At 35.8% G+C, this 27,840-nt stretch overlaps 1 long non-coding RNA gene across 2 annotated transcripts in view; it reads left to right on the plus strand.

Moving 5' to 3' along the window:
- LOC111091514 overlaps positions 1–27,474 on the plus strand; it is a 49,338-nt gene extending 21,864 nt beyond the window's left edge. For both annotated transcript variants that reach the window (XR_005375604.1, XR_005375602.1), the window contains one exon: positions 24,247–27,474. This is a non-coding gene — a long non-coding RNA (uncharacterized LOC111091514). The remainder of the gene's footprint in view (positions 1–24,246) is intronic.
- Positions 27,475–27,840: the final 366 nt, after the last annotated feature.

Raw genomic sequence — 27,840 nt, forward strand, 5'->3', positions numbered from 1 at the left:
AAGCAGGGCCCAGATTACAGTACTATTTCCTACTTATTTTCATTAATTTAAACATATCCAACAATCCTTTATTGAGTGCTATGTCTTATACCTGTGCTAGAAGTTGGTAAAGCAACAAAGAATAAGACAACAGATTCTGGTTTTTCTTTAGAAATTGGCAGATTACTGTACTCTTAAAGTTCAAACTTAAAATGGATACCCTCTTTGTGTAATATTATACTTCTATTTTGAGTGATACTATTGATCCTTTAACAACAAATTTGAACAGCATGGGCCCACTTATATGCAGATTTTAAAAATACAGTACAGTATTGTAAATGTATTTTTCTTCCTTATGATTTTCTTAACAATATTTTCTTTTCTCTAGATTACTAGAGTATAGTATATAATACATATAACATATGAAGTGAATGTCAGTCAACTGTTTCTGTTATTAGTAAGGCTTCTGGTCAACAGTAGGCTTTTAGTAGTTAAATTTTGGGGAGACCAAAATTATATTTTTGAATGCATGGGGGTTAACACCCCTAACCCCCACATTGTTCAAGAGTCAACTTTACTTTAAACATTTCCCAGGTACCAATAACTAATCATGATCATATTTATTTATTTATTTTTATTTGTTGTATGTGTAACCTATTGGCTTCCAATAACTTTCTTGTGCAATGAGTAGATGTATTCCAGACATTTGTTCAGAAAATAATCCAAGGTACCCCAAGATAATTCCAGTCATAGACTTCATAGTAGATCATTATTTCATCTTGGGAACAGTAGTTTTTCCCCCCATTGTACAAATAGGATGTTTCATTATTTACTGTTAAGTCCTACAAAGCTCCAAGCTTTTGAATCTTAACAGCTGCCTATCATTTGTTTTATTTTGTTTAATTCCCTTATATAGTTTTATCTGCACCATGGCTTCTAGGACTAGTAGTGATCCTGTGCCAGGACTTGGTCTGAGTTATGACTTTACCTCTTCCTACCTGAGTTAACAGGACCATCACATACAGATATGCACCGATTCTAGGAATTGTTAGGCATTGCACAGTTGCCCCATGATACTTGACCTTGTCACACCAAGTTTTGGTTGTCTAAACTTGGATTTTATTTGGCTTAAAGCCCATTTCCGATAATGCTCTTATATGGCCTAAACAACTAATACTGGATTTTTCATAATTCTTATAGTCTTTATTGAGACTGGTGAAAATATCTATTATTTAAGAGGTCTATTGAGTAGTGTTTTTATCCATCTTACTTGGTGATAATAGTTGTACTCAGTATAAATTGTGCATTCTAGATTTTGAGTGTGCAAACTTCAGAGCCACACATAGTGGCTCATGGGTTACTCTGGTATAAGAGTTAGGGTCAACTACAGAGTTAGAGAGCACACAGTCCTCCATAAGACAGATCTAATTTCTCATTCATGCTGCAAGTTTGGTTGAGTGTGGAAGAGAGGGTTCCCCGAAGTGTCATCAGATTTGATAATTTGCTAGAAAAACTCACAGAGCTCATGGAAAGTTGTTATGCTCACAGTTACAGTTTGTTATAGGGATTAAGATCAGTCAAAGGAAGAGATCCTAGGGCAAAGTCTAGGAGTGTTCCAAGTATGAAGCTTCCATCATTACTCTCTTGGCAATTGTGATCCTCTCCTGGCAGCGATGTGTGACTGTATATGCATGGAGTATTGCCAACCACAGAAGCTCACTCAAGTCTTGGTGTTCATAGTGGGGCTCTATTACATAGGCATGACTGATTGACTAATTGCTCGTATGGTCGATCTCAGTCTCTAGCATCCAGCCCCACCAGGTGTGATCCATAGCTCCTACCCTAATTTATCACACGGTATGGGTCAAAGCCCCCATTTTAACTCTTAGTTATTATTTGGCTAGCCCAAGTCTCTCAAACAAGCCCAGATGCCCAGATGCCAGTACAAAGGCCAGACCTCTTTTTAGGCAAGATTAAATTCTTTATAGCACACTGAAAAGTCTCTTAATTTCCTTTTATCTCTATTCCTTCACTTATAGAATGAGATCAATCATATGTGATTAAGGTTACAGAAGTAGACTGGGGCACCTGGGTGGGGTCCAATTCTTTGGTTTCAGCTCAGGTCATAATCTCAGAGTTGTGAGATTGAGCCCTCATTGGGCTCCATACCCTGCTTGAGGTTATCTCTCTCTACACTCCCTCAAGAAAGATTATATAGATGTAGAAAGGGAAAAATGTCTTCCTTTAGTTTACCTCTCTCTTCATTTATTTACATGTTGTGCTGCCAGCCAACTCTTGTTAGTTTAGTCTTTGTTACCAACTCCAATTATTTTGGTAAACACAGTCTTAGTTACCCTCACTGGGAGTCTTTGGGTTTGGCCTTTTTTCTGATTCAGTGCACTGGTTAATTATTTTTTTGGGGGTTTTGTAATGTATTAGATCTCTTCAAGTTTTATTTTATTGTTTTAATGCTTGTGGCTGAAGTCTTTTTCGAAGACTTTGCTTCATTATGTTCTCCACTGTTCAATAATAGAGTTTCCGTAATCTTATTTTATCTCATTCCCAGGAACTCTCCTCTTATGTATTCCTTTTTTTTTTCAGTTAAAAGAGCTTCCATTTTGGCTAGTTTTTCATTCAAATACTGGTGTGTGTGCGTGTGTGCGCACACATGTGCATGCTTGGGGAGAATTAATTAGGATGGAAGGGGCAGGATGTTCTTTGACTGACTTTTGAATTACTTGAGAAATAAGAACAGTATATAGATAGGGGCCCAGAATTTCTTTGTGGGCAAAATGTAGGTATTGGAGAATATGACTTTTAACGTTTAACGAATAGATTTTCTATTACTGAGGCCTTAAATTTGATAGACACAGACAACTTTTAGGGTGCAGGAAGAATGCATGCTCTTTGTAGGCAGTCCCACTCCAAATGGGAAAGAAGAGAAGAGCTGTCAGAGCTGTCGGAGCTTGTTTTATTTCCATACAAATTTCCAAGCAAAAAAGATCACTCCTACTCTCTTGGGGGTTAGTGAGTAGAGGGGTAGGGAGAAGTCAGGAGCAATATATAACTGAGTCTTTATCACATAAGGAAACATCAGGAATGATATAGTTGAATATTGTAGAACAGCTGCCAATTTATTCATGCCTTCCTATATCCATAAATTTCCTTTATCTCCTCTCACAATGACTCTGGGTTTGTTCATGTGATTTGTTTTGGTTAATGGAAAAGTAGCAAACATGGTCTAAGCTGAAGTTTGAAAACTTCTTGCACTTTGGGGTGTGCCCCTCCTTCTGCTCTTTGAACTCTGTGACCACCATGTGAATTGGAGCAAGTAGCCTGCTGGAGAATGAGGCATGACATAAGGAGAGTCTCTAGTCTCAGAAGAGCCTTCATAATTTAACTAGCCCCGGCTGACCCACTAGCTGACCATTTACCACATGGGTTAATCTAGCAAAAGAATCACCCAGCTGAACCCAGCTCACATTACCAACCCACAGGATTGTGATAGAATTGAGATACCTGGGTGGCTCAGTGGCTTGGCACCTGCCTTTGGTCCCATATTGGGCTCCCTGCATGGATCCTGCTTCTCCCTCTGCTTGTGTCTCTGCCTCTCTCATGAATAAATAAATACAATCCTAAAAAAAGAGAATTGTTATAGAATAAGTGAAACCACCACTAGTAAGTTGTAGTGGTATGTTGTACAGCAGTAGATAACTGACAAGTGGAAGATACATTCTCATAAAATGGGAAGTTTATGGTTTCCATGGAAAAGGGGGCAATGGGAGTATGTCAGAGATTCTATAACAAGTAGTATTTTATTATACCTAAAGACTAAAAGACCACACCTTACTTCCTTTAATCTACAATTATACAGTCTGCCTTTCAACAAAAAAGAGCAAAGAAAAAAATTAACTGTAACACTGATATCCATAATATATCAGTATCTCAGCAATTCATACACAAAGTTCAAGATCATAGGTTCTGTGAGTCTTTCTCATCATATTTGTTCTGATTTTACATCCTACTCTATCTTGGTGAATTGAAAACTATTTTCTCAAGCAGTTTGTAATCTCTGTGGTAATTTACCCGGTGTTTCATTGGGATAGATAAGTTCCTACCTTTGGATTTATAGTTTTCGGGGCCAGAACCCTCATTTCAGGAGAATTCCCTTTCTTAATTTGATTTCTGACAATAAAAAGCAGTGCATAAAATATAAAGTCTATAAAAAGAAATCATCAGCTGCGATTATAGAAACTGCTCTCCCAGTGGGAGAATTATGCAGCTATTACCAAAGCATGGCATAATGTGACTGCATGAAATATAAATATACATACAAATCAATATCACATCATATTTCAAATAAACATGCACATCACAAACACTTCTGTACCAAAGACACCTTGATAAGGAGAATATAGGGAAAGTATGTTTTGTAAGGTTTGAATTTTGCTGGGAGGAATGTTCATGGGGCTAAATTAATTCAATAAACCTTTATTGAATACCTATTCTATATCAAGTACTTTCCTGGAGCTATGGATTCAGAGATAATAGACTTGGTTATTGCCTTCAAGGAACTGTTGTCTAGTAGGGGCAAGCAGTGTGATCAGTATCATTACAAAGATAGGCATGTGGAACACAGAGAAAGAACACTAACCTAGAATGGGAAGAGATCTCAGGAAAAGATTCTCAGAGATGATAAAGCCAAAGTGAGTCCTTCAGGGGGAAGCAGGAATTAGTCAATGCAAGCTGGATGAAAAGGTTGATCTGGATATAGAAGTCAATTATGAAGTTTGGAGTTGGGGGATCAAACATAGTGTATTACAGAGGCCTGCTGGACTACAAACCAGTGTGGTTCAAACATAGAGTTTAAGGGGATTAGGGATGCTAATCAATCTAGAGAGGTGACCATGGACCAGATAATAGAGGAACTTGGGCTGAGGGCTTGGAGCCATGATACAGTGATGAATCAGTCATTGAGGGGTGTGAAACAAGGCCATGATGTTATATATATAATATATATATAATATATATATATATAATGTCCCATATATATATAATTTGTGACTTGATATTTTTTTAAAGAAGGTATCACTAATTAGGATATGGAAAATGAATTAGAGACTTGTCAAGAGGGCATCGCAGAAATCCAGAAAACAAAAGATGAAGTTCAAAATTAAAGCAACGGCATTGAGAAATGGACAGATTCAAGAAATATCTAGAATAAACAGGATTAGATTGCAGTATTACTCAGAATACAGGAAATAAAAGGCATACTCAAAAGTTATTTTGAGGTGGGTTTTAGTAAATATTTATAAACGTGAGGATAGAATGTAGGTATGTTAGAAAGAAGATTAATACAATATGGGCAGTTATTTCTGCCTCTAGCCTTCAATAGCAAGAAGAAAGAGTAGTTACCAGAACTGGTGAGAAAGGCTGATTGGAAATGTTACTTTTGATTAAGGTCACAGCTAGCTCACAGGATCCTAGTAGAGATGACACCATGGGTATAGCTACACTGACTTCACTTTTCCCCCTTTTTAAATATCTTCCTGGGGCTCTACATGGGCTGAATGTAAGCCCACGGATGCCATCCATATGTAGCCAACTTCTAGGGACACAGAGCACGGAAGAAATGAGAAGAAAGTGAATCTGGAGAGGGTATCTGGAAGGTATCTAGTACAGTAACACATTGAATGCAGGGGACCAGAAAAAAGAAGAGTCAGGATGACTTCTATAATCTACTGTAGGAAATGGAATGGATGGTAATCATATTCATTGATGTACAAGACATATAAGTTTATTATATTTTTGGAAAAGGGAACAGAGAAAATGAATTTAGTTTTGGAGATGCTGAGTTTCAAGTGCCTGAGGGATTTTCATTTATTTATTTAGCAAATGTATGGTGTGCATACTCTGTGATGACTAAAGACCATTTCTTAAAGGGATAACAAGTATTATGTTGTTGGAGAGCCTCAGACCACTATCTTTTTACCTTTTAGATAGTATCAGTGATCCTGATTAATTATCTCTTCAATTCATTGAAGAAGCCTAAACTATTTCTTGTGTTTAAATAAGGCTTGATCAAAAAAAATTAAATAAGGCTTGAGACAGCTAAACAAATTCTTAAAAATGATTAAGTAGAACATATTTTATTGCTTAAATAGCATTAATTTAACACATTCTTATTGGGTTGAAGTAACATGATGAAATAGAAAAGCTAGGTTTGGAGCTAGACACAGTTTAATTAGAATATGAGCCCTATAATTTATTTGCTTTGTATCCTTGGGCAAGTAATATTATTTCTCTGAATCTCAGTTTCCTCTCTTGTACATGGGGTAAAAATCTATTTGTCAAAAGTCATTGACAGAGTGCTTGAATTGTTAGGGGCAATGCAGTTAAGGCAACATCAAAATTCTCATTCAAAATAATATTTTGAGTTAGAAATAATTTTTAGAGCTGGAAATCAGTTCACTGGTTAATATATGCATAATAAAACTTTAGTTGAGAAATTCATTTTTAGGTTCTCTGTGATGTGCTTACAAACATTTTTTATGTGACTTTGTCCAGCCTTCACAGTTCATTTCCCATAAAATCAGGAGACTAGCAGATTAGGTTTTTTTTTTTTTTTTTTTTGCTAGTTAATTTTTTCACCAAGAAATAATTACATCTAGGCCAAATGAGATCCAACTATCAAATGAAGTAAGTTTTCTGGAGAAGCACCATTACTGCTCTCTCACACTCAGTTTGCTAATTGGTGACAGTTTTTATTGGCATTTCTATAAATTGGGTGAGTTTAGGGGTATGTTACTTTTTTCTCTGTCATTAACTTGTCCAGTAGCATGAGACTATGAAGCTTCCTGGGATTAATTATCCTAAATGGGATAGGTGTAAGGGGACCAGTGTTCCATTGGTGGCTTCAATGTCACCAGCAAATACTCTAATTTACTAGGGTCTGCACAGCTGGTGTCTTTTATGATACACTAACAGTGTAGCACTTAAATATATGAGTGACACTGTATTAATTGAATCATATAGTTTTACCATCAATATAGGCTCTTAAAATAAGATGTGTAAGTGGCCTCTAAATGGGGGTTATTTGGGAACATTAAAATGAACAAGTAGTATTCTAATGAAATCTTTTATTGATTTGGTTGCAAGAAACAGGAATAAAGAAAGTGGAGGTTTCTTATAAACTGTACTGTTGTGTGTGACCCAGGAGAGAAACTTCAAAATGGCTGGGCCCCACTAAAGCTGGAAATGGAAAGCTTCCACTAAGGCAAATTTCCCATTCCTTTTTCTGCCCCCTTTTCTGCTAGGAGAATTTGTTGTCACTCTTCAGTGATATCTCTGCTTCTTGTGGATCTGCTCTGTTCCCTCTTTCCACAAACCAGCATTCTCTTCCTTTCTTATTGTCTTGAGTGTGGCCAGTAGAGCTCTGCTCATCTCTTTGCTTACTTTCCACATCAGTCATAGCATGGGATGCCCACTTTAGTCCCTCTTTATAACTGATACTAGCTTGAGTGTCTCAGATCCAAATTCTCAGCATAATTACTTGGCTGGCCTAGCTGATCTTTTTGAATCATGTCTTGCAAGTCTCAGGTCACTGGCCAGCCAATGGTTATCTGGTATTGTATCAATCCACTCCTGGTCTAGAGAGATGGCATCATGTAGGTGATGGTTACACAGAAGGACTTATGAGTGAGACAGAGTATGATAGACCTATTTAGTATAAATAGAAAAATATAAGCAAGCCATACTCATTCCAGAATGTACTGCAATTCTTTTGTTATCTTACAGTAAGATAAAAGAAAGAAAGGAATTAATATGCACAACTCTGACATGTAGGAAATCAGTTTGAAGCAATGGCACCCTATAAAAAGGTAAACCTCAGAAGTCATGGGATGGAAGTGTTTATAGACTAAATTAAGGTTCTTTAATTGTAGAGTTTATCAAACCAATTTAAAAAATGAGGAGATGCAAAGGGAAAGAGATCAGGTTAGTATCCTTAGGCTAAGATGCAAGTGAGATGTATGCACCATACTACCCAAAGTATGTGATGTTGTATATTTTGTCTCTGTTACATCAGCCTTCCTGACTGATGTATATGCAAGGACCAGAATTGAGGATTGAGTAAAGGGCCCAATAAACACAAAGTATCTGGGCCCAAACACATATTCTGTTTTTATAGAGATGCAGGTGCAAGTACACAGGGCAGGCTCACAAATTAGCTTGAGGAGCTGTGAGAGATTTTATTTGTGTTTCCTGGGCAAAGGATACACTGTGCCGTAATAGGCCCATGCTGGGTAGCTGATCTTTTGATGGCATAGCCATCATCCCAGAAGTGGCATGATCTATCATATGAATTTATCTTTTCATCTCTTTCTATTTATTAGGAGCACTCTTTTTTATGCTTTCATACATTCTTTTATCCTATCCAACTTTAATATATCTTATGGGTTACTAACTTATTTACTATCGATATTTAACATACCATGTGAATTCTGCCTCCATTTTACAAACTACTTCTTTACTTCCTTTCTATACTTAGTACTTCTAAAGGATTTCATCCATTCCATTTATATTTCTTGTTTTCTAGAGAAGAATCGAATGTTCTCAAATAATAGAGCAAATACAAATGACAAATTCTATGGCTCCCACACTGAGATAAAAAGTTCCATGTATGCTATCTCATTTAACATCCCCAATGATTGTTAATGGTAAGGGCTGCTATTAAAGAGGAAGCTGAAATTATGTAACTTGACCAAAATCATCCAGGCAGTAAGAGGCTGTGCTGGAATTCACATGATTTCTGTTCTTCATGCTGTTGACATACACAGAGCTCCAAGATGTCCTAACCCATGGTGGATATGCCTCTATTATGGCCCTTGTATTACACAGAAAACATCTGTTTACCAACCTGTCTTCACATTCTGGTGCAAGGTGCTGAGGAGATTGTGCCCCATTCATCTTGTTATCTGCAATGCCTGGCACCATGTTTCACATGGACTACATCTCAATAGACATAAATATCCCCTTTTCAAAAATTGCAAGCTGTTACCTACCTTGGTTTACTTCCTTTCTTCCTCCATTCTTCTAGTCTTTCCTCTCCTCTCCTTTCTTTCTTCCCAAGAAATCTTAACATTTATTAGATGATCTTGATGACCTGCCAGAGATTTGTTTAAATAACTTCCTTCCTATCTTATTTTTCCCTCTTCCCCCGCTCACCATCTTTGTTTGGGACTGTTTCCACTGCTCAACATTTGTAGGCAAAAGAGAGAGCTCTACATGTTGTTCAGTTCAAAGGTATTATGACCTATCTCTTTAATAGCACAAGGAGAGGAAAGTAGTTTTACTTAATGAGACAGAACATCTGAGCTACTAGGCCAGAAAAGATCTCAAAGAAGGTTGTTCATGTAACTTGTCAGCTTCTTGGTTTTTACTATACAGTACTTCCTCATTCCCTGAGACATAAAAAACGTGTCATTTAAGAGGCATTAGATACATTTCTCTGGTTTAACATGTTTAATGAGTCTCAGATATTGTAAAAAGTTGTGGAGCATCAACTCTTATACCCACCCCGTGTTGGGAACTGTCCACATGGAACCAGAGGGGAGGCATAGAATTATGAAAATGTGAGTTAACCACTATGTAACAGAGAATAAAGTTTTTCTATTTTAGATTTTTCAAAAAATAAACTGGAAAAAATTAGGGATGGAAATGTGAGTAGGAGACATTAAAAGACACGATTTCGTTCTTTATTTTGTCTGGTGAACCGTCTGATAATAGGAAAGGCAAGTAGCATGTCCAAATTCCAACAGTGGTTTCCCAAGACTCTTTCCCACCCATGTGATTTTTGTCCATTAACTCATTCAATGAACAAATGCTGAATCCCACTACATGTCAGGCACCATGAACAAGATTAAGTCCCAACCCATTCTTCAAGTTATCTAGTATATCTCCAATACCACAGTATTTCCACCCAGTTAATATTACCTTCCTCTGAAGTCCCACAATCTTCTGATTGTGCCTCTTTGTAGACTATTTCCCTTCTTATTTATTCCTGCTCTTTCATCTTTCTCCTCCACTCACTTCTTCCTCCTGCTTCCCCTTTCCCTCCCTTCTTTCCTGAACATTTATTAAGTAGTTTCTGTTTTCGGGGCACTGGAATAGACACTGGGAAAACAATGGAGACTAAACATTTCTGCTTTTAAAAAGCTCATAGTACAAATGAGGATGGTAAATTACAATACAATGATACAGGTCTTGTTTTTTTTTTAATTTTTTTAACAGGTCTTGTTTTAATTGAATGTCTCTTCCATCTAGCTCATGGTGACACGTCGATCATTTCTTAAAAGAGAATAAACCTTTAAAAATAGGATCTGGTTCCGCGTCATCTTTATACTATTCCTTGTATATATTGGATATGCAATAAATGTTTCTCAAATTAAAGTGGAAAGAATAAAAATGCTGTGCAAATCATGTGAGACACTGGATCTTGCCTTGCTATCTTTAGTTTCGTGCCGCCTTCTCTTTCTGAGTTTTGTACTTATGTCTATGCCATAATGAAAATAACTTTAATCACCCACTTGTTATGTGCCAAGTGTATGGTGCTAAGTGAAGTAGAACTATTATTCACATTTTACAGATGAAGGAATTGAGGCACAGAGAGAGAAATAAATCTGACCAAAATTATGATGCTATGAAGTTGAAGAAGCTTGGATTTGGTTCTATAATGTGAGCTCTTGTTTATGATTCTGCATAGCAGAATGTGGTAGATATAGAATAACCATTTAGAGTCAAGTAACCTTGACTATTTTATTTGAACTTTAGTAAATTAATTAATCCCTCTGAGTTTCAGCTTGCTCAGTATTCTTGAGAATGGGTCTTAGTTATTTCTGTTTCCTAAGGAATTGACATTTTATACCAGAGTGGAAATACTTTGTCACTTTTATAAGATATAGTGGGAAGTAGTGGGAAGGGGGGAATGATGTGGTGGTGGCACTCCAGGGGCTTTGGATTTCTAAGGTCAGTGATCATATTCTAGAATTAGAGATGGACCACTGTGGTCATCATATGCGGGGGCCTCTTTTTTTTATAATAAATTTATTTTTTATTGGTGTTCAATTTACCAACATACAGAATAACACCCAGTGCTCATCCCGTCAAGTGCCCCCCTCAGTGCCCGTCACCCAGCCCCCCCCCATCTCTCCACCCCTTCCACCACCCCTAGATCGTTTCCCAGAGTTAGGAGTCTTTATGTTCTGTCTCCCTTTCTGATATTTCCCACACATTTCTTCTCCCTTCCCTTACATTCCTTTTCACTATTATTTATATTCCCCAAATGAATGAGAACATATAATGTTTGTCCTTCTCCGATTGACTTACTTCACTCAGCGTAATACCCTCAGTTCCATCCACGTCAAAGCAAATGGTGGGTATTTGTCGTTTCTAATGGCTGAGGAATATTCCATTGTATACATAAACCACATCTTCTTTATCCATTCATCTTTCGTTGGACACCGAGGCTCCTTCCACAGTTTGGCTATCGTGGCCATTGCTGCTATAAACATCGGGGTGCAGGTGTCCCGGCGTTTCATTGCATCTGTATCTTTGGGGTAAATCCCCAACAGTGCAATTGCTGGGTCGTAGGGCAGGTCTATTTTTAACTCTTTGAGGAACCTCCACACAGTTTTCCAGAGTGGCTGCACCAGTTCACATTCCCACCAACAGTGTAAGAGGGTTCCCTTTTCTCCGCATCCTCTCCAACATTTGTGGTTTCCTGCCTTGTTAATTTTCCCCATTCTCACTGGTGTGAGGTGGTATCTCATTGTGGTTTTGATTTGTATTTCCCTGATGGCAAGTGATGCAGAGCATTTTCTCATATGCATGTTGGCCATGTCTATGTCTTCCTCGGTGAGATTTCTGTTCATGTCTTTTGCCCATTTCATGATTGGATTGTTTGTTTCTTTGGTGTTGAGTTTAATAAGTTCTTTATAGATCTTGGAAACTAGCCCTTTATCTGATAGGTCATTTGCAAATATCTTCTCCCATTCTGTAGGTTGTCTTTTAGTTTTGTTGACTGTATCCTTTGCTGTGCAAAAGCTTCTTATCTTAATGAAGTCCCAATAGTTCATTTTTGCTTTTGTTTCTTTTGCCTTCGTGGATGTATCTTGCAAGAAGTTACTGTGGCTGAGTTCAAAAAGGGTGTTGCCTGTGTTCTCCTCTAGGATTTTGATGGAATCTTGTCTCACATTTAGATCTTTCATCCATTGTGAGTTTATCTTTGTGTATGGTGAAAGAGAGTGGTCTAGTTTCATTCTTCTGCATGTGGATGTCCAATTTTCCCAGCACCATTTATTGAAGAGACTGTCTTTCTTCCAATGGATAGTCTTTCCTCCTTTATCGAATATTAGTTGCCCATAAAGTTCAGGGTCCACTTCTGGATTCTCTATTCTGTTCCACTGATCTATGTGTCTGTTTTTGTGCCAGTACCACACTGTCTTGATGACCACAGCTTTGTAGTACAACCAGAAATCTGGCATTGTGATGCCCCCAGCTATGATTTTCTTTTTTAAAATTCCCCTGGCTATTCGGGGTCTTTTCTGATTCCACACAAATCTTAAAATTATTTGTTCTAACTCTCTGAAGAAAGCCCATGGTATTTTGATAGGCTTTCTAACAGATCTTGGAGTCAGAACAGATTTATTCCTAACAATAATCTCTCAGCAATTTTTCTATGTCAGATGTCCGCTATGTTACTGTGACTTTTCTCCAGTCACAGAATGGCTCCAGGTATCTGCCTTCTTCTCTTCCTATGACAGGAAGTCAGTGTGCTTATCTCTCCTTTTGGAAATTACCTCCCCCACCACACTCCACCACTTATTCTGTTGCTCGGTCTATTCTTGTTATATTTAACATACAGTGTTAAATTAGCCTCCAGTGTGCAATGTAGTGATTCAGCAATTCTGTATATTTCTCAGCACTCATCATGATAAGTGGAATCTTTTGAAAATTTAAATCAATTTAGTTAACATACAGTGTATTATCAGTTTCATGGGTGGAATTTAGGATTCATCAATTGCATATAACACCCAGTGCTCATTCTATCAAGTCCCCTCCTCAATGCCCATCATCCAGTTACTCCATCCACTCACCCTTGCACCTCCAGGAACTCTCAGTTTGTTTCCTATAGTTAAGAGTCTCTTATCATTAACCTCCTTGTTTTATCTTATTTTGTTTTTTCTTCCCTTTCTGTATGTTATTTGTTTTGTTAAATTCCACATGAGTGAAATTATTTGGTATTTGTCTTTTGTTGACTTATTTTTCTTAGCATAATTCCCTCTAGTTCTATCCATGTCATTGCAAATAGCAAGATTTCATTCTTTTTGATGGCTGAGCAATATTTCATTATCTATCTATCTATCTATCTATCTATCTATCTATCTATCTATCTATCTATCTAATCTATCTTTTTTACCATTCATCTGTCAATGGGCATCTGGACTCCTTCCATATTTTGCCTTTTGTGGATACTGCAGCTATAAACATTGGGGTGCATGTGCCCCTTTGGATCACTATGTTTTTATCCTTTGGATAAATACCTGGTAGTGCAATTGCTGGGTTGTAGGGTCACTCTATTTTTAACTTTTTGAGGAACCTTTATACTGTCTTCCAGAGTGGCTGCACCAGTTTGCATTCCCAACAACAGTGTAAGACACATCCCATTTTTCCACATCCTTGCCAGCACCTGTTTTTCCTGACTTGTTTATTTTAGCCACTCTGACTGATGTGAGGTAGTATCTCATCAGGTTTTGATTTGTATTTCCCTGATGTTGAGTGATGAGCTTTTTTTCATGTGTCTGTTAGTCATTTGTATGTCTTCTTTGGGAGAAATGTCTGTTCATGTCTTCTGCCCATTTCTTAATTGGATTTTTTGTTGTTTTGGGTGTTGAGTTTGATAATTTCTTTATAGATTTTGGATAGCCCTGTATCTGATATGTCATTTATAAATATCTTCCTCCATTCCATAGGTTGCCTTTTAGTTTGTTGGTTGTTTCCTTTGCTGTGCAAAATACTCGTTACCTATTTTACCCATCCACCCATCAACCTCTCCTCTGGAAGCCACCAGTTTGTTCCCTATAAGTAAGAATGTGTTTTTTTTGTGTGCCTTTTTCTTTTGTATGCTTTGTTTCTTAAATTCCATATATGAGTGAAATTATACGGTGTTTGTCTTTCTCTGACTTATTTTGCTTAGCTTTATACCTTCTAGAACCATCTATTTGTGCAAGTGGCAAGATTTCATTCCTTTTCAATGGCTAAGTAATATTCTACTGCATACATATACCACTTCTTATCCATTCATCTATAGATAGACACTTGAGTTGCTTCTATATCTTGGCTATTGTAAATAATGCTGTGTTAATGTATCTTTTCAAATTAGTGTTTCCATTTTCTTTGGGTAAATATCCAGTAGTGAAATTACTGGATCATATGGTAGTTCTATTTTTAATTTTTTGAAGAACCTCCATACTGTTTTCCACCAACTTGCATTTTCACGAACAGTGCAAAAGGGCTCCTTTTTCTTCACATCCTCCCCAATGCTTGTTGTTACTTGTGTTTTTGATTTTAGCCATTCTTATGAGTGTGAGAGATCTCTTCTTGTTTTAATGCTTGCCTCCCTTTTACCTCTGAAGGGAAACCCAAGGCCTTTCTGGCTTAGGGATTTGCTGACAACTATAGAATACAAATGATTTTAAAGACAGAATACAAGCAAAAGAACAAGTGTTCAGAACTTTGGAAAGTTATCAGAGTTTAGCTTCCAGACTTGAGTCCTTCCTGACATAAAAATTAGAAGTCCTACTGTTTTTATTCTAAGTAGTGGAGACTGCCAACCCTCCCACACTTCATTCTCCAGAATCTATCCTTTAACGACACCAAGTTGATAAATGGAGGAAAGGAAGATATGAATTGATGCCTGGTAATTTCCAGAAAGCAATGTGATCTAGGCCAAGTGATTAAAAATCTTTTTGTTTAATGGAATTTTTTGGTAGTCCTGTGAAGCTTTTAGACCAATTCTCAGAATAAGGTTTTTATATGCATATAATAAATGTACAAAATTACAGAGAATGACAATTATACTGAAATACAGGAATTAAAATATTAGCATGACTCATACCTTTTGGTATATTCACCAATAAGCAATTATAAAGTTCACTGGAAGGCAATGACTATGTCTTGGTTACTAGTGTGTGAACACACAGTTTTATTGTTAGGAGTTGAATGACTACTAGGGGCAGAGCCATGCTATAGTTAGGCTGACATCTGTAGGTAAGAAGATTGTGATTAAGTGTGATTAAAGGCAAGTCTAAATACTATAATTTCAAATTAGTGAGATGTGTGATATATTTGTAATGATTATAATGTTAAATAAAAATATCTGTCATTTCTCCTGGTGATAAAGTCATGGGCACTGCTCATACTATTGTGATTTATTACTTACATTCATAGTTTAAGGAAATACTAAATTTCAATTAGAAATAAGTGAAAATAATATGCACTATCTTTATGCATGCAAGTTCATGGACCTTAGAAATCCATCTATATTCCTATTGGTGGTATGTGGACCCCAAATTAAAACTGTCTCTCAGGACTTCCTGTCAGTTGTCCTCTGCCCCTGTCCTCTGTACTAGGCAACTGGGATCTGCTCTTTGAGTCTTCTTTGCTGTCATATAGTTTTGTCTAAATATCTTGGAATATCACTAATACTGGGGTAAATTAACAACATATATAAGAATAAGGAAGCTTGAACTGTCAATTTGGCTTGAGGCTGCAAAATACAGTGATAAAATTTTGCTTTGCTACTCTTGCCATTTTTTGCTTTTTTTTTTTTTTTTTTTTAAAAAGCAATTATTTAGTGGAAGACTCAAGGGGTGGGGAAAGGAAGATAGCAATTGCAGATGTAGCATAAGGACCATACAGCTCATGGTAGCTTTCCAGATGAGTATGAATATGCAGATTTTAGGCATATGATAATCAAAAGACCTGGAGGTTCTTTTCCCAGTCTCCTTATATTTCAGTGCTATTTCCAATGCACATTCTGATGATCCTAATTAGGTTTTTCTTCCATATGTGTTAGAATTTAAATTATGATTGTGTGTGTGTATCATTTATGAATAGGCAAGAATGCCATTTCATCTCATAGATCATCTGATCTTGTCGATACAGCACTGACAGGCAGGGGGTGTCTCACAGTTTCAATATTCAGTGTGTTGTGTTGTCTTTTAAGTTGTGTGACTGAAATGCCTCCACAATTCTGGGCCTCCAAATGGATGCATCTTGGATGTGTAAATGGCTTCTTTCCTCAACTGACATGGACAAAAGAGGGTATCTTCAGATTACCACAGAGGTTAGTTTATTCACTTGTATTTATAAGAGTGTGGTGTCCTGGTCAAATGGGGTACTTATCCTATTAACACACACCCAGTCATATCCCCATAGTGAAACATCTGAACTCTGCTGTGGTGCATCACACCAAGTCAGTAGGATTTGGCCTCTGCTCCTATTTTGTATTTTTTCCCAGCAGTTTCTCACATGGATGCTGAGACTGAGCCACACCACACAGTCTGCAGATCCCCGGACACCCCAGGCCATTTCACACCTCTGTGCTCCCATATGTGTTGTCCCCATTGGCTAGAATGCACTCATGATGCTGTTTTCTGGGGAACTCAAGATTTTGCTCAAATGGCACTTCATTCAATTAAACTTCTTCACAAATCTATTCCTAAAAACTCTAGGAACAGTTAAGTACTTTCTTCTGTGTTCTCACATGACTATGTTTAAACTTTGTATATTGATGCTGTATTTTGTTAGTTCATTCAGCACATGTTTACTGGAGATTTTCTCAGTCATGAACTCAGTCTCTAGGTGATGAATAAGACAGAGGACCCTGACTTCCTGGAGTTTACAGTTCTGTAAACATTCCACAACACTGTATCTTATTTACCAGTTTATTGCCATCAACTCAAATAAGAAACACTATTTTTTTCCTTAATTTCCTCTCAAACCATTCACAAAAATATTTATGTTGTAGTAGGCATTATAGAGGGATCATTTTCATTGCCAAAATTGAAAATACCATAAATTTCAAATTTAGACATCTCCCTCCTTAAAAGTTCTTCTACCACTCCACCACTGGAAACTGATCAAATTTGCCAGTAAGTTCCAGCCTTTTGCCATGCTAGTACCTCTCTTTCCTTCTTCAAGGTACATTCAGGGATCTTTGGGTGGTGCAGTGGTTTAGCACCTGCCTTTGGCCCAGGGCGCAATCCTGGAGACCCAGGATTGAATCCCATGTCGGGCTCCCGGTTCATGGAGCCTGCTTCTCCCTCAGCCTGTGTCTCTGCCTCTCTCTTTCTCTCTGTGTAACTATCATAAATAAATAAAAAAATTAAAAAAAAAGGTACATTCACATCTTACTTTTCACAATAGTTATTGAGAATGATTTTAACTTCCCATTCCCTTATTTGCTTCCAGGCATACTTTTGAGAACTAAAAACTAATTGAGTAACTGCTAAAACAGTGTCATCTGTCCTGGGTCTTACTTATTCTTTAACAATACGGAAGTAGTATAAAAAATAGGAAATCTTATGTTTTACTATCTTATTCACCATAGGTGACGAAACCAGGGTGGAGATATTTTTCCTTCCATTAATGTGATTTGTGTACCTTATCCAAACTTTTAGAAGGCAGAAGTATCTACAATCAAGTTTGGTTTTAAATAATATCAAAAAATTCTGCTGTAATATAATGCTATATATTGATATAGCATCTATGGCTTTATAAAAGATTTTAACTTTTACTGAGAGCCAGTAATGAAAGGTTAATAGGCTGTAGAAAGATGAATTTAACTTTGTTATGAGACTGGGACTTACTAAAATCTAGGGTGGGTTTACTGAGTTAGAGCCTAGGTTATCTGTAATAAAATATCTTTCCTAGCAAACTTAGAAGAGAGTCCATGTTATACTTTCTTTTCTTGCCATAAATCAACTTCTTCATAGGTCCCTCCTATTCCTTCTGATTTGTTTTTCATTTTTAAAAGGTTTATATTTTAATTCCAGGTAGTTAACATACAGTGTTATATTAGTTTCAGGTATGCAGTATAGTGATTCAACTCTTCCATACGACACCTGGTGCTTATCATAGCACATGTACTTTTTCATCCCCATCACTTATCTACCCCAACCCTCAACTCCACCTCTCTGGTCACCATAGTTTTCTATAATTAAGAGTCTGTTTTTCCTGCTTTCTCTCTCTCTCTCTTTCTCTTATTTTTTCCTTATTGCTTGTTTGTTTTGTTTCCTAAATTCTACACATGAGTGAAATCATATGGAATTTGTTTTTCTCTGACTTGCGTAGTATAATACTCCCTAGCTCCATTCATGTTGTAGCAAATAGCAAGATTTCATTCTTTTTTTATGTCTGATACAATATTTCATTGTATACAAATGCCACTTCTTCTTTATCTGTTCATCAGTCAGTGGATACTTAGGCTGTTTCCATGATTTGGCTATTGTGGATGCTGCTGCTATAAACATTGGGGTACAAGTAGCCCTTTAAATTATAATTTTTGTATTCTTTGGGTAAATAATTAGTGGCACAATTGCTAGATCTTAAGAAAGTTCTATTTTTAACTTTATGAGCAAGTTCCATACTGTTTTTCCAGAAGGACTGCCCCAGTGTACATTCCCATCAACAGTACAAGAGGGTCCTTTTTCTCCACATCCTTGCCAACACTTGTTGCTTCTTGTGTTCTTCATTTTAGCCATTCCAAGAGATGTGAGGTGGTCAAATATTGTTAAAATGTCTATATTACCCAAGGCAATATACACATTTAATACAATCCCTATCAAAATGTCAGCAGTTCTTTTCACAGAGGTAGAACAAACAAACCTAAAATTTGTATGGAACCACAAAAGACCCTGAATAGCCAAAGCAACCTTGAGAAGGAAAAGCAGGTGCCACAATTCTAGACGTCAAGGTGTATTACAGAGCAGTGGTGATCAAAACAGTATGCTACTAGCACAAAAATAGGTAAATAGATCAATGGAACAGAATAGAAAACCCAGAAATGAACTCACAACTATATGGTCAATTGATCTTTGACAAAGTAGGAAAAAATATCCAATGGGAAAAAGACAGTTTCTTCAACAAATGGTTTTGGGAGAACTGGGCAGCAATATGCAAAAGAATGAAAATGGACCACTTTCTCACACCATACACAAAAACAAATTCAAAATGGATTGCAGACCTAAATGTGAAACCTGAACAATCCTAGAAGAGAACACAGGCAGTAACCTTTTTGACATTGGCCATAGCAACTTCTTTCTAGATAGGTCTTCTGAGACAAGGGAAACAAAAGCAAAATTAAACTAGTGGAACAACATCAAAATTAAAAGCTTCTGGAGAGTGAGGGAAAAATCAGCAAACCTAGAAGGTGACCTATGCAATGGGAGAAGATATTTGCAAATGATATATCTGATAGAGGGTTAGTATCCAAAATACATAACAAACTTGTAAAAATGGGCAGAAGACGTGAATAGACGTTTTTCCAAAGAAGACATGCAGATGGCCATCAGGGAAATGAATATCAAAATTGCAATGAAACATCATCTCATTCTTTCTGATTTTGCCACAGAAATTTTCTGTGGCGGTGGATGTATTGAGAAAACTTTTTATTATTATTTCAAATTCCTACATGTTTAAGGAAGAATTACTTTCTAATCTTTGTTTGTGGTGGCTAATATTTTCATGATTCTTTAGATGTAGGTTTGGGTTAATTTGAGTGGAATAGATCTCTATGAGCATAGCTCGATTTTTATTTTGTAATTGTTATTGTCATTACTATTAGTATTTGGTATATTTCATTTCAGAAAATTTTTATAGTGTGCTTATATTATTGTAATAAAAATTCATATCATATTTTGTATCTTGATTTGCTCAGTTAATATTTGATGTAGACTTTGAATAGTATTCAAAACCATTTTTTCCCAGCTTTATTAAGAAATAATTGACACATAGCATTGTGTAAATTTAAGGTACATAATGTGATGATTTGATACATTTATAAACTATACCACAGCATTAGCTAACACCTCTATCCCACCACATAATCGCCATTTCTTTTTTTGTAGTGAGACATTTAAGATATATTCTCTTTGCAACTTTCAAGTATGTAATCCGTATTATTGGCTATCATCACTATGCTGTACATTACATCCCCTGAACTTGTTAATCTTTTTTAAAAAAGATCTTTCTTTTATTCTTTTTTAAAAGATTTTATTTATTTATTCATGAAAATACACAGAGAGGAGAGAGAGAGAGAGAGAGAGAGAGAGGCAGAGACACAGGCAGAGGGAAAAGCAGGCTCCATGCAGGGAGCCTGATGCGGGACTTGATCCCGGGTCTCCAGGCTCACGCCCTGGGCTGAAGGCGGTGCTAAACCACTGAGCCACCTGCGCTGCCCTCTTTTATTTTCTTAATCTCCTTCACCTATTTCACCCACCTCTCACTTCCCTCTGGTAACCACTAGTTTGTTTTCTATAGTTACGTCTTTTGTCTCTTTTTGTTTTGTTCATTTGTTTTATTTTTTAAGTTTTACATATAAGTGAAATTATACAGTATTGGTCTTTCTCTGACTGACTTATTTTGCTTAGCATAGTACCCTCCAGAACCATTCATGTTGTTGCAAATAGCAAGATTTCACTCTTTTTCATGGCTGAGTAATATTCCATCACACACGCACACACACGCACACACACAAACACTTTATGCATTCATCTATGGATGGACACTTGGGCTGCTTACGTATCTTTCCCATTGTAAATAATGCTTCAATAAACATGAGCTGCATATATCTTTTCAAATTAGTGTTTTTGTTTTCTTTGGATACTCAGTAGAGGAATTACTGTATTATGTGATAATTCTATTGGTCATTTTTTGAGGGACCTCTGCACCATTTCCCAGAGTAGCTGCATCAGTTTGCATTCCCACCAGAGGTGCACAAGAATTCCTTTTTCCACATCCTTACCAACACCTGTTGTTTCCTTTAATCATTCTAACACGTGTAAGGTGATATTTCATTATGGTTTTGATATGCACACCCCTGATGATTACTGAGGTTGAACAGCTTTCCATGTGTCTATTGGGCATCTATAGGTATTTGGAAATATGTCTGTTCTCTGCCTATTTTTAATTGAATTATGTCTGTCTGTTTATGTATGTATGTGTGTCTGTGTTTGGTGTTGATTGTGTAAGTTCTTTATATATTTTGGTTATTAACCCCTCACTGGATATATCATTTGCAAATATATTCTATTCATTAGGTTGCCTTATCTTTTTTTTTTGATGGTTTCCTTCTGCCTGTGAAAGCTTTTTATTTTGGTGTAGTCCTAAGTGTTTAATTTTGTTTTTGTTTCCCTTGTCTCAGGAGACACATCTAGAAAAATATTTTTATAGCTAATGTCAAAGAAATTACTGCCTATATGCTGTTCTAGGAATTTTATGGTTTCTGTTCTCACATTTCAGTTCTTAACCCATTGAGTTTGTTTTTTGTGTATAGTGTAAGAAAGTGGCCCAGTTTCATTCTTTTGCATGTAACTATCCAGTTTTCCCAGCACCATTTGTTGAAGAGACTGTCTTCTTCCCAATGTATATCTTGCCTCCTTTGTTATAGATTAATTGATCATAAAAGTGTGGCTTTATTTCTGGACTCTCTATTCTTCTCCATGGATCTATTCTGATTTCTGAGTCTATTTTTGTGCCTGTATCATGCTGTTTTAATAACTATATCTTTGTAGCATATCTTGAAATCTGGAATTGTGATACCTACAATTTTGTTTTCTTTTTTAAGACTACTCTGGCTCTTCAGGGCTTTTGTGGTTCCATTCAAATTTTAGTATTATTTATTCTAGTTTTGTGAAAAATGCTGTTGGTATTTTGATAGGGATTGCATTACAGAATTTGTTAATCTTATAACTGGAAGTTTGTTCCTTTTAACCAATGTCTCTTCATTTTCCCCTCCCCAAGCCTCTGGTAACCACAACTATTTATGATCTGTTTTCTGAGTTTGTCTTTTTTAGATTCCACATATAAACAATATCATATAGTATTTGTCTTTTTTGTGTCTGACTTAATTCACTTAGCATAACACCCTCAAGATTCATCCACATTGTCACAAACAGCAGGATTTCCTACTTTCCCATGGGTGAATAACATTCCATTGTTCATATACACAGCTTCTTTTTTATCCATTTATCTGTTGATGGACACAGGTTGTTTTCATATCTTAGCTATTATGAATGATGCTACAATGAATATGGGGCTGCAGATATCTGTAAGATCATGCAAAACCCAAATTTTTAATGACTGCATAATACTTCATTAAATTGATATCAGTGTTCACATTACCATTTCCCCAGGGAAGGTTGCTTATTTTCATTTTAAAAATAAGTATAAATACTTATGTGATTAATTGATTAATTGTTACTTGGATTTGATTCGTTCATGTTTTAAATTCCTAAGGATGCAATTGCTGTCAATAAAATAATTTTTTTAAGTTTTTGATTTCTTAAGTTTCCCAAAGATTTAAGGCAGTATACAATTCTACCAGTTAAATAGAAAAATTACTGTTTTATTGCTCACCAGCCTGTTATATGCAAAATCACTAAAGACACATATAAAAGATGTTACCTCTTTGTTACTACAAGGAGTTAATTACTATATTGCTATAATTGGAGTTATGTTATTACATTTTTATATATTGGTTATTAGTTGCTTTTTCTCTTTTGCAAATTACTTATTTTGTGCCTTCTGATTTTTTAATATATTATAGTCTTAGTGATTTTTTTCTTTAAGGATTTTATATGTAATAAAGTTATTTCCCTGGATTATAGTTCTTACAATTTTATTTTCTTTTTAATCCTTTTAATATTTGCTGCTGACACTCAAAAATTTTAAAATCTTCATCAGATCTGTAGATCCTTTCTCATATGCTAGAAGTTAGAAGACTGGAGTAGATGTTCTCGACATCCAACCTTTCAATTTTGCAAGTTTTGGGGTTTATGATTTTATCATGGAGAATCAGCTTACATTTTTTGGAAATATGCCTTCAGATAGTGTGTCTTAGTGGGTATTATCTACTATTCATATTTCAGAGCATCAGTTTCATAGAGAATACAGAATTTAAATTTTATATTAAAATGCTAAGAAGCACACTAAAAGCCCCAAACAATGGAAAAGATTCAATACATAATTTAAGATAATTTTATATAAAAATAATTGAAAAAGTAGCTGTGATTTTAAACTGTTTGGCCATGTGCTTTATTACTATACTTCACAGTGGCTAAGAAAACACAGCTAGGTTGTCTATTCTGGTTCTAAAACCTATAGGCTTCTTCTATACCTTTTTGCTTTAGTGATCAGAGAACTCTATTATCATTGTTATAGTAACATGGATTCAATAATAATTAAAATTTATTGAGAGCCTATGATGTGCTTTCTACTCTTCTAGGTGCTGGTGATACAAACAGATAAATCTGCTGGAGTTTACATATGAAGGAATTGCATAGTATAATAAGAAAAGTTGTGATAACTACTTTGAAATCCCCTCACCTTTTTTTTAAATAAGGAAGACCATAGAAAAATATTGTGGCAAGGAGAAACAATTTAAATAAATATAACTGTGTTCCTTAATATAGTAGTTGGAAAATTTTGATGCTGATGAAAGAAACCCCAAAATAAAAAAATCCCCAAAGTTATTTCTTTGAACAGAGAAGAATCCATGGACTCTTGAAATTCATTACTTCTTTGCAGCCTGGGAATGGCTTTAACTCTTAGGGGTAAAGGTTCTATCTAATATATTTTCTAATCAACCCTCTACATTCCAGTAAAATGAATTAAATGAAAATGTAGCTTCTCACCTTCAATAAGCTATAAATAAAAACTTCAATCTACATGTCAGCTCAAGTTTCTAACTCATGTTTTCTTCAAGATATCTACATATCATTAAGGGCTCTGATCTCAGAGTCTGCTATATAACTTGGGCTAACATTTTGAACATCATTGCTGGGGAAATGTGAGATAGTCCACTAGAGAGGATGGAAGGAATTATTTTGGGCCAACCAAAGTTGTGGATGAGCCTGTTCTCACTGGCTGGGACAAGGACTTCCTTCTCAGTTGTATCTGTTCTCTCTTTTCTTTCTGTCTTTTTAGCAAGGAGACTGTCTTTGGGATCTTCAAGATGCATGAAAGCAAAAGTTACTCAAAGTAAATCAAGAAAAAGACAATGATCAGAAGGATTCAAGGAAGACTCCCAGAACTCAATCATGGAAACACAATTGAGGAGTTCCTAGCTTTCCAGTTTCTCTTTTATACGTGTCCTGCTTTGATGCTTGTTCTCACCCCTCCCACCCCACCCCGACCTCCCAGGTTTATGGTGGTATAATTGACAAAATTATAATATATTTAAAGCATACATCATTGTAATTTGAGATTCCTATGCATTGTGAAAGGATTTCTCCAACAAGTTTCTGCACATCAAGGTTCACATCAATTGAAATAAACTTTCCAAATACAGATATGTGTATGTGCAGTAGTTTAAATTCCATTCTCCCAAAGTCTTTTGATGGCAAGTGGTAGCTGTATTAGGTAATATGTACCTAGTGTTTTCTGCATGTCAGGCCCTTATGCCAAGTGCTTTGGAAACTTCTTCAAATCTCATAAACCTATGTGGAAGTTACTATTTTCTCTATTTTAGAATTGAAAGGTTATGTGACTTATTCAAGGTCACACAGCTAGTAATGTTAAATAATTGAGATTTGAACTTAAGCAGTCTGGCTCTAGAGTCTATAGTCTTAACCATCATGCTCTCAAATGGTGCTAATGGAAGGTTTTCTGACATTTCCAAATGTACTTGGTTTTATTGTTGTACATGGAAATGCAGGCTATTCAATTGGGTGCCAGTCCTACGTGCATCATGATGGAACTTCACAAAACTGACATTTAATGTCAATGCAAATCAATCTGTCACACAATGACATTGTGTTTGAGGCAGAGATAAAACGTTATTGTGTGTGACTTTGTTGAGTATCATTCATCCTTTTATTTATAGCAAATTGTTGATTTAAAATTATTCAACACCTATTTATGAGAAATTGGTAAAGTCAATTAATAATAATAAATTGAAACCTGGAGATCACTTCTTTTTCATCTAACATGGAAGACAAGGAGTAGTTTGAAATAAGTCCCTTATAATGAATCATTTTGCCATTCCTATGTAATTTCAATGCAATCCAGAATAAATATGACTTCATTCTGGAACTGGGGCAATGTCAATGACCAAGGAGCATCAAAACTACTGAATATTTTTATTTCTGTGTACATATGTGTATCCACCAACCATACTGAAATTCAGAAGGCAGTATGGTAGAATGTGAATTAGGTAGACTTTAGAGCCAGACAGATTTTAATTCAAATCTTAATTATAATGAAAACTCTCAGGAATTGATAATTTTGTGATTTCACTTTCCTTTCTTCATCTGGAAAATGGTAATTGTTGTGAAGATTAAAAAAGGAAATGATCTTTCCATTAGAGCAGTAACTGTTAGAAGATTATTTAGCCTTCCTTGACTTCCTTATTTATAAAATGGAAACATTAATGTCTATTTTTCTAGGTGATTGTGATGATTTAATGAGAAATATAGGTAATGGGCCCAAATTTCATTAATTCCAACCTAGTAGGTACTCAAATACCTGATTTCTTTTCTTCATCCTCATTTCTGAACTTCTGAACAGTCACCTGTCTTTTGATGAAACTGTTTTCTGAAATATTCAGGTTACTTATATATGGAACAATATATTTGAACAAGTGAGTTGCTATGAGAATTCAGGAAGATAAAAAATAAGGTATATAGGCCAATTATAGAATTAATGCAAAATCATTCTAAGCATTTCACAGCAATTCAGAATCTTTTTCCAACTCGTCTGTAATCAGATCATCTGGTGTCCTAACTTGGAGAAGCCTAGCTTCAAAGCTTCACTCCTTGTGTACCTCATTGCAGCCACCACTGACTTTAGTAGTTCCATAACTGAATTTGCTACAAGATTGATTTCCCATCATGTGCTATTCTTATTGCTCATTTCCTACTTCAAGTCTTGCATTCGATTACAGGAAGTCTAGGGATGTTAGTTTTCTTACTTCTACATTAGGAGGTAAAACTTTTAATGTAAAAAAAATTGCCAAAATTTTGGAAAGTGTTCAAAATGGTGATTATCCACAAATGATGCATGTTCAACCTTCCATAATTAATGTAGGTATTCTCCTATGACTGGATATTAAAGTTGTTTCTGAATCTTTACTTTTTAAAATAATGTTGTGCTGAATATTGGTTATAAATTGGCTTTAAAAATTCTTTGAGAGTAGAGTAGTATTGTTGAGTAAAACCTTGCTGTGATTCTTACCATTGGTAGAATAGTCCCATGAAGTTGTTAATACTCCTGACATTTGTGGTTTTATGTTCGCTTCACCATTATCTTGAGCATTATCAGTTAAAATGTTTTTTAGAGAGTGTCGATTTTATAGCTAATTTGCATTTCCACAATGACTAGTAATATTAACATATTCTCACTTTGATTACTGGTTTTATTCCTTTCAGGATTTTATTTTGTGTGAATTCTTTATCTATATACTGTGTTTGTAATTCTATTGGAGTTTTAGTTTTCTTCATAATGATTTGTAAGAAGTTTTACATAGCAAGATTATGAAAATTTGTCTAATTTCATTAGGCTTTAAGTTGGTTGTCTTGGTACTATTTATTGAATTGTCTTTGATTTATTCATTCATTTATGATCTCTCCTCTGTAATGTAAATAAAATGGGTATTTTAGGCTATCTTTATTTTAAAAATAATCTATACATTGATTATTCATTGCTAATCTATATAAAAAAATTTTGAATTGTTCTCACTTTTTTTATCCTATCAGGTAAACTCTAGAATCACTTTGACATATTAGTGATTTTGCATCTAAGTAGGGAAATATATGTCTCTCATTTACTTTCTTCCTGTTATTATGATAACAGATAACTTGCTTTGAGCATCAAGGTTAAATGCAGTCCTTTTTCTACCATGTACTTTGATCCATGTGTCTATACATATCTATCATTTTATACTGATTTTGTATGAGATGAGTCTAAGCCAAGCTGAGTCAGTATTATATCAGAGCAGGAAAGCAGAAAGCCTATCTAACATTGGGCGTATGCCAATCTTCTTGAGGCAAAATTCTTGGAAATGGCTTGGTAGTGTGTCTGTACCATATACATTTTGCCTTCCTTTCTTTAACCCATGAAAAAGTCATTTTACATCTGGAGGAGCAGATCCTACACTTGTTCACTAGATTATATTTTCTTTTGCCTGTTTGAAGTGTAGAAAGTGCAAAATAAAAATACCCATTACAATACAAACTGAGTTTTTTTTTTAAAGATTTTATTTATTTATTTATGAGAGACACACACACACAGAGAGAGAGGCAGAGACACAGGCAGAGGGAGAAGCAGGCTCCATGCAGGGAGTCTGATGCGGGACTTGATCCCGGACTCCATCCCGGGATTCCAGGATCACGCCCTTGGCAGAAGGCAGGCCCTAAACTGCTGAGCCACCCAGGGATCCCCCAAACTGAGTTTTATTGACTTATGCCATTGACAGAGAACACCAAACATACAATTCTTAAATGACATCTTGTTAGGGGAAATCAGGTATCAGAAGTAGGGTAAGTCCTTAGGTTTGTTGAACTTAAAGGTAGAATCAATTTA

This window comes from Canis lupus, chromosome 21 (assembly GCF_011100685.1).
Source record: "Canis lupus familiaris isolate Mischka breed German Shepherd chromosome 21, alternate assembly UU_Cfam_GSD_1.0, whole genome shotgun sequence".
In the NCBI taxonomy this organism is placed as follows: Eukaryota; Metazoa; Chordata; class Mammalia; order Carnivora; family Canidae; genus Canis; species Canis lupus.